Consider the following 8195-nt stretch of genomic DNA (forward strand, 5'->3'; position numbering starts at 1 on the left):
TATTCATGAAGCAGGAGCATTTTTACACATGACTTCACATTTTCTTTCTGTTTATATGTCTTCATACGTATACACACGCTGTCTGAAACCGCTTGTCCCAAGCAAGGGTCACGTCAAACCGGAGCCTAACTTGGCAACACAGGGCACGAGGCTGGAGGGGGAGGGGACACACCCCAGACGGGATGCCAGCCCACTGCAAGGCACCCCAAGCAGGACTTGGCCAAAACCCCCTGCGCCACCAAGAGGTACAACCAAGTGGCTGGGATAGTGTACAGGAACATATGTGCAGAATACGGACTGGAAGTCCCCAACTCCAAACGGGAGATACCACCAAAGGTGGTTGAAAACAGCAGAGCTACAGTCCTGTGGAACTTCAAGTTCCAGACTGATAAGCAGTTGCTGACCAACCAACCAGATATAGTGGGGGTTGAGAAGGAGGAGAAGAGGGCAATTGTGATAGATATAGCAATCCCAAGTGATAGCAATGTCAGAAAGAAGGAGCATGAGAAGATCGAGAAGTACCAAGGGCTGATGGCAGAACTGGAACGGATGTGGAAGGTGAAGTCCACAGTGGTCCCAGTGGTAGTAGGAGCACTCGAGCCTGTGGCCCTCTAACGGGGAGAGTGACTCCAGCAGATTCCAGGAACAAAATCTGAAGTCTCTGTCAGGAAGAGTGCAGTCCAAGGAACAGCTAAGATACTGCCCAGAACCCTTAAACTCCAAGTCCTCTAGTAGAGGAACCAAGCTTGAGGAAGACACACACCACCCCACGTGAGGGTAAGAGGGAGATTTTTTTTATATATAAAGACAGAGAGAGGTTTAGTGATGTAGTGATGAAGCTATGTAGAGTATGTATGTAGAGACGACCACGTGGGCAGGACAGAAAAGAAAGAGGAAAGTTTTCCCCTAAAAACAACTATCTCCCCGTATGAACGGAAACATTTATTGAGTTAGATCACAACGCACAAAACCACTCACAGTGACCAGCTCCAAGGAATCCTCCTGTTCCTTGGCTTTTCTCTGAAGTCCTCAGACCAGCTGCCTTAGAAGTCCATCCCAAGACTGTGTGTAGCTGGTCATCATGTAAGTGGCCTGGGTGGACAGCTGAACGGTCCAAGCAGAAAGGACACCAATATTGCTATAAAATTCCATGCTTTCGATTGACTTCAATCAACTATATTGTCCTAATCGTTATGTTTGCTGTTTTGGTTGTTAGGGTTAATAGTTGTAAGATTTAGCTTGATAGCTAAATATAAATATTTGACATACTTGTATCAGGCACATTCATGACTGAACAAATAGAACAATGATGCAATATGGGCTTTAATGGAAATTTTCCTATATTTATCTGATGTTTTTCTTCAAAGCAACTTACAATTTTAATCTGCCTACTATTACAAACCCATTTGTGCAACTGGGTATTTTTTATTTCAACCAGAGCAATTCAGGGTAAGTACCTGGCTTAAGGGTACTACAGCTGGAGGTGATATTCAAACCTGCAACTTCTGGGTCTAAAGGGAGGGGCTCTAACCCCTCTGCTACCAGCTGTCCCCTACATGTATTTTAAAAGCCAGAAAGTACAGTGTTGAGTGGTAAAACAGTGATCCATTTCTATATTTCTTGTTTCTGCGGACTGTCTGAAGTCCTTTCCAGACTCCAGGCTCCTTCATCCATGTGTGGTAAAGTGTGACACACACTGTTAATGAGAGGCTCTGAACAGCTGTGCTGCGTGTTGCCGGCAGTGTAGCCCACACCGCTGCATCAAAGGTCAGCGTGTACAATGTAGTAAAACTAAGGCAAAATGTGCTCTGATTCCTTCCTTCCTGCGGCTGATGGGAGGTAGTTGGTGGTATGGGTTCAGATAACTGTGGTTGTGTGCAAACTGTTTGTAGTGTTCGTGTTGCATAGACGCGTAGAGACATATTCATGGTCCAGAGCATCTCACATGCACATATTGTCTGAGCATCAATGTGGTTTTTCTGTGGGTATTGAATACCGTGAGGAGTTATCCGGGAACAAGGCAAAAGTAACGGCAATTTGGCACGATGGCATAGCGAGTCGCGCTGCTGTCTCCCAGTGCCTGGATCATGTGAGTGGACATGGGTTCAATCCCTGCTGAGTCTGTGTGGAGTCTGCATGTTCTCCCTCTGTCACTGTGGGTTTCCTCCAGATGCTCTGGTTTCCTCCCACACTCCGAAGACATGCTGTTCAGGTTCCCCCATAGTGTGTGAGTGACACAGAGTGTGTGTGCGTTCCACTGATGTATGGATGAGGGACCCAGTGTAAGTAGTGTATCTAGCAGTGTAAGTCACCATGGTGAATAAGGTGTGTGGGCTGATGACACTACATAGAGCTCATTGGAAGTCGCTTTGAAGAAAAGCATCTGCTAAATAAATACAATTTGTATGTTTTCAGGAAGAACCCAGTGGGAGAAATAACTGATGCAGAATACACATTCTCTGGCAGTTTTTCTCATGTGTGAAATGCTATGCTTGTTTTAGGTTCTTCAGTCTTCCAGGTACATCTAGGGTAGCTTAAACAGTCTACAACACTCCATATTTAGCTTTTCTACGCCAATGTATATTTTCAATATGTAACAAAATGTTATAACAAAACAAAAAGAAAGTGCAGAAAGTAAATGCTTTAAAAATCTTACATGTCATTTTGATATGTTTTCCCAAAAAAAAAAATTAATAAAATCTGGAACAACACACAGAACTGCAGGTATAACAATGATGGAAGTTTGCATGTGATTAATAAATTATGTCGATTAGATGTGTCGATAAATGTCAAAACTTGTAAGTCCACAATAGGGCTCAATAGTTCTAAAATTATATTCAAGTGAATTAAAACTTTAGTGAAAGAACTACACAGTGATTTATCTGACACTTACGTGGGCTGGGAATAGACATCCTAACTAGACTGCTCATTACAGAAAAGTAGCGTAATACGATTAGAGCCTTAAGTTTCTCCAAAAACACTCAAATTAGCAACAACGTATTATGGGATTTCAGAAATATATTAGCTGGAGCCTTAGGCATGTAAACAATCTCCACCTGATTTAGCCCCCTGCTGTCCACCCACTGCCACGTTAAATATTCATTCTATTTTAGCTGCCTTGTATCAAGTGAAGGAGGTCTTATCAAACACATCCTCCAGATTCAGCTAAATATTCATAACAGCTGTATGCATATGCATCTCCATCAACTGTCTGCAAGCGTGTACCCCTATTAAGTGATATCTCCATAACACATGTGCAACAAATTCTACTTTCAATATGCTGTGCATCTAGGTGTCAGTGTTTCCGTAGATGGAAACGATGTCGATTTCATATACATTCATATTGCAGTTGTCGGTTCAGATCACAACTTCTGCTGTAGTGCCTTACCCTGAGCAGTAAAAAATACCCTGTTGTATAACTGGTCAAATCACTGCAAGCATCTTAGTGTCCCAAACTAAAAGTGTGAGTTGCTTTGTGAAAAAGGGTTAATAATGTATGTTAAAAGCAGATAGTCTAGTCTTTGGACGTTATGTTGTAATGGGTATAGGAAAAATACAGAATCAGATTTATGTGATCCTACTATATTTATTAGGATAAAACTGCATAGGTGATATCACACAATATAGACTACACATTTAGATATGAATTATGCAGTATTTCTGTAAGGTGTCTCGATAACAGCCACTTAATAACGTGTTAGGATTAGGGTTACAAACATTACAGATATTTTGGCATATATTGCAATGTTTTTATTTTGTATACGGTAAATATATTTATTTCTAAAGATATGTTTACGACCACGTATTTTTGGGCCAAGTTCAAACGAGAAATAGAACTTCTTGGACGGATTTACTTTTAGGAAATCACGGCAATATTTTCGACTATAATATAAGACTATATTTTCTAACTGCACTGCTGAAGTTCACACAAATACAATTTAATGCATGTATGCATGAAAATGCATCCCAGTGGTTTAATAATTATTTGACCGCAGTAATCTACTGGGATGTCATTATAGCATTTGTAATCCTTCTGCAGAGATCTGAAGTCAGAAAACAGCTGCAATTATGAGTTGCAGCTCAGAACTGGAAGCTTTTAAAATCTTACAGGCCCTAACCCGAACCGTAACCCTAACCCTGACCCTAACCCTTCCCCCTAGGTCTTCATAGCTTTGTTCCTACTCATATTTCCAGTCTGATGATTTAACGCTGAGGCTGCAGGTGGTGTTGCCTTCAGAGCTGCTGTCTTACACTCTGAGGTTCCAGGTCCAAATCCTTGCTCCTACTCTAGTACCTTTGAACAAGGTACTCACTCTAATTTGCTCGGATAATAAAAAAATCTCACCCGTATCAGTTGATATATAATATTTGCTATTGGTCTGACACTGTAGGTGTCATTGGGAAGAAGTGTCAGATAAATTACCACACACTAAAGTTCTACATTGTACCAGTTGATTTTGGAGATAGCCTAGTCTTTTTTCAATGAGCTCGAGAACTCACTTTCACTTGTGATAGGCAAACTGGAGCTCTATGAACCATATGAACTGGCTGCTACATAAAGGATTCATTGAGTGAAATCAATTTAAATGAGTGAAAGAAGTCATTTGCGTCTCCACTGACACTCAGGGTAGGTTTACTGTAAGGGCGACACATGTTTTAGACACCCTTGGTCTCCAGAATAATACTATAGCGGAATACTTTGGGTTTCTGTTATTTTATAGAACCGATAAGAATTCACGAATAGTACCTGAAAGCAATGAAAAATGTTGATTTTTTTAACAGTTAAATTGGTAAGCTCGACATTTCAAATTATAATGCAAATTTTTGTGATGCCCCTGCATTCTGTGTTCATTCATCCACTTCCAAAGATGTGCAGCGGTTCACCCGTGGTGTCTTCAAAAGGCAAACTGGTTCAGCTCAACAGATCCTCCTTTCCTTCCAAATTCTGCTTGGCGGTTCCACAAATGAACTGAAATACAATCTTTTATATATTTTAGGAGCATCAGTTTTGTAACTGGTTCCCTCATTAAGCGGTTCACCTGATGAAAACAGACCCGGTTGTCATGGAAACTAAGGCTTTTTTAACAGGAGCAGGTCACTGTTGTAAGCAATTATGAAGTGGCCTATGGGAATTGGACGGACTTTTGTGTGTATGCAATTATGGCAAATGCTCAACATACGTCTCATGATAATGGAGGACATTTCAGACAAGCACCATGTAAATGGAATTTCATTTTGTCGTGTGAAATTTCGTCCTTCCTCAGACTCACACTGGTTGTATGTGTTCAATGCAGCTGATCATGATGTAACTAAAATAATAATGATGATTTTTTCTCCCCCCACAAGGTTGACTGATCTTCAAAACTGATGGCTGATAAAGATGTGTTTAGTAGAAAAGAGATCTAGAAAAGTGGACAAATTACCCATTTGAACAGTATTTCTAATGCAACTGAAACAATTACTTAGCTAAAGACAGCCACATGAACACAATGTATCTCACGAAGTGTTTATGTATAGTTCCACCATTTCAAACATTTCTCGATTTCAACAATAGTGTTGTGAAAAAGTATGCAAATGATTACATTTTTGGAGGGAGTCACCGAAAGTCTCGACATGAATCTGATTGAGATGTTGTAGCAGAACCTGAAAAGAGCAGTTCATGCCCTAAAATATACCAGTGTTTTTGAATTAAAGCAGTTTTGCAAAGAAGAGTGGGCAAAATTTCCTCTGCAGTGATATGAAGGACTGATGTTGAATTATTCGACTTGTTTTGTTGCAGTCGTTGCAGCTAAAGGTGGCACAACAGTAATACTCAAGTGTAAGGGTAAAGTATAAGTGCTTTTTCATATAGTGCCAGTGTGCGTTGTTTTAAATAAATGAAACCAGTTTAAAATGTATGAAGGGCCCAGTGGTGCAGCGGCGCAGCAGGTTTGACCGGGTCCTGCTCTCTGGTGGGTCTGGGGTTTGAGTCCTGCTTGGGGTGCCTTGCAACGGACTGGCATCCCGTCCTGGGTGGGTTCCCTCCTTCTCCAGCCTTATGCTCTGTGTTGCCAGGTTAGGCTCCGGTTCCCCGCGACCCCGCTTGGGACAAGCGGTTTCAGAGAATGTGTGAGTTTAAAATGTGTCTTTTGTGCACTCAGGTGACAGTTATATGACTTTATATTTTGTCTGAAGACTTGAAAACATTCAGTGTCCAAAATTTGCAGAAACAGAGGGCATCAGGAAGGCACTGTATCTGTGTCTATTAGGATGCTGCTCTACACTGATTTAAACATCCAGGTGTTTTTGCTGTCATTTAGTCCTCATCAGTTTCCCTTTCGATCAGACGTATTCAAGATGACACCTATAATGAAACCTTTCTGTCACTATTGAAGATCATTAATCAACTGGGGAGTGACAGCATGAGAGAACACAAGAGCGTGCGTCTCCAGGGACTCCTCACAAGTCATAGCTACACACTAATAAAGCAGTGCATACATCATTTTCCTGTAGTCGGGGGAGCACTTCAATATTAATCGAAACGGAAAATGAGCTACGATTCTGGCTTGCTTAGCTGCAGTTTGATGCAAAATGTGTTTAACAGTAAATTACCTTTAAACACATTCAAAACTTAAAAGGAAAAAAAAATCACAACTGATAAGAATGATTTTAATATTGCTGGTTTCATTAAAATGTTATTATTGTCTTGTGAAACATTTTTAGATATGATTTAGCTTACTGAAAAAATTCAGATTTTATATTAATTTATCTTGTGTTATTGTTGTTTCTTGGTTCTGTTGATCTGTGCTCTTTCCCGGGTTGGCCAGGAAAAAATCAAAAATTAAAATTCGAAGTACAGTTTCTACTGAATGCCTATTGCCAGCTCACCATCGCAAAATCGAACCATCGTAAGTCAGGGACCACCTGTACTGTCATGGGTGGCCGAGAGAACCGGGACGGCAGGACCCAAGTGTGGAGTCGTTCATTTGGATTCAGGGGATCGGGCAAGTTCTCGGTGTCGGGGACAGGCGAATGGTCGGTCGATTGGCGGTTGGGGTCAGAACGGGGATCCATGGGCGAGGTCAGGAGATGAAGCGAAGAGTTGGTCGATCAGCGGTCGGCGTTGAAATGAAGATCCGTGGTCGTGGTCGGGGAACAAGGTGAAGGGACGAAAACCAGAGGACGAGAACTGAGAACAAGGGTTGTGTGTGGACTGGACGTCACGAAGGAGGGCTGTTGTCTCCGACGAGATTCCGCAAAGGTATGGGAGATGAGGAGGGTCTTTTAAAGGGTGAGCAGTTAATCAGGTGCTGTAGCAGAGTCAGGTGCTGTCGGTTGAGTTGTGGGCGTGGACGTGACATGTACTTGCACGTTTGCTTTAAATCAAGATTTTAATCAAGATTCCCGAAAGTATCATAATAAAGTCTAACAGATAAAATGAAATGTTATATATCTGCGATTTGCCAAAGGGCATCCAGGTTTCATTGGCCACAATGTTTTTTTTTACTGGAGGCATCAACACCCTCAGATCACATTGACAATAATATTAAGACCTGTTTCATATGAATGGAGGCAAATGAATGCTGTTAGGAGCCACAGCAAGGAGAGGAGCTGTTTCAATGTACGTTCCGGGTGTACCATGTTGCTAATGTGTCTGTGAACACATGGCCAGGCATCCCTCGGTAATTTTTCTAGCTGGGATTAGACATCCATCAGTAATTTCGCTTCTTCTCCTGAAGCTTTAATGTGACAGTAAACTCATCATTCATCTTGGCACGTTGGTGACGGATGCATTATGGCTCCGACTGTTGTCTGTAATGACAGTGGTGATCATTCAGGGATTCTCAGACAGGAGAAATTACCCGACAAATAACCTGTCTTCTCCGCGTTAAACACACAACGATTGCCTCGGACGTGCTCCTTGGTGCCGAGAGCCCGGCCATGTTCGGGAAGTTCTGACGCAACCGTGCCGTGAGGGCGCGTGATGTCGGAAGTTCTGCGAGGGGGGTCGGGGAACCTGGAAGCACGCTCGGAAACACGGACGTCCACGGCAAGGGCCTGAGCGGGAGGCTTCGCCGTGGAAACGTGTCTGGATGACGCTCACCATTCTGTGGCGAGTGACGGATGGCAAGAGCGGCCCCCATTCGCTTTGAAGCTTCTAAACCTCTTAAAAGCATGAAAAATACATTTGCTTGCAATTTTGCTGGGGGCAGACA

Source organism: Scleropages formosus, chromosome 22 (assembly GCF_900964775.1).
Source record: "Scleropages formosus chromosome 22, fSclFor1.1, whole genome shotgun sequence".
In the NCBI taxonomy this organism is placed as follows: Eukaryota; Metazoa; Chordata; class Actinopteri; order Osteoglossiformes; family Osteoglossidae; genus Scleropages; species Scleropages formosus.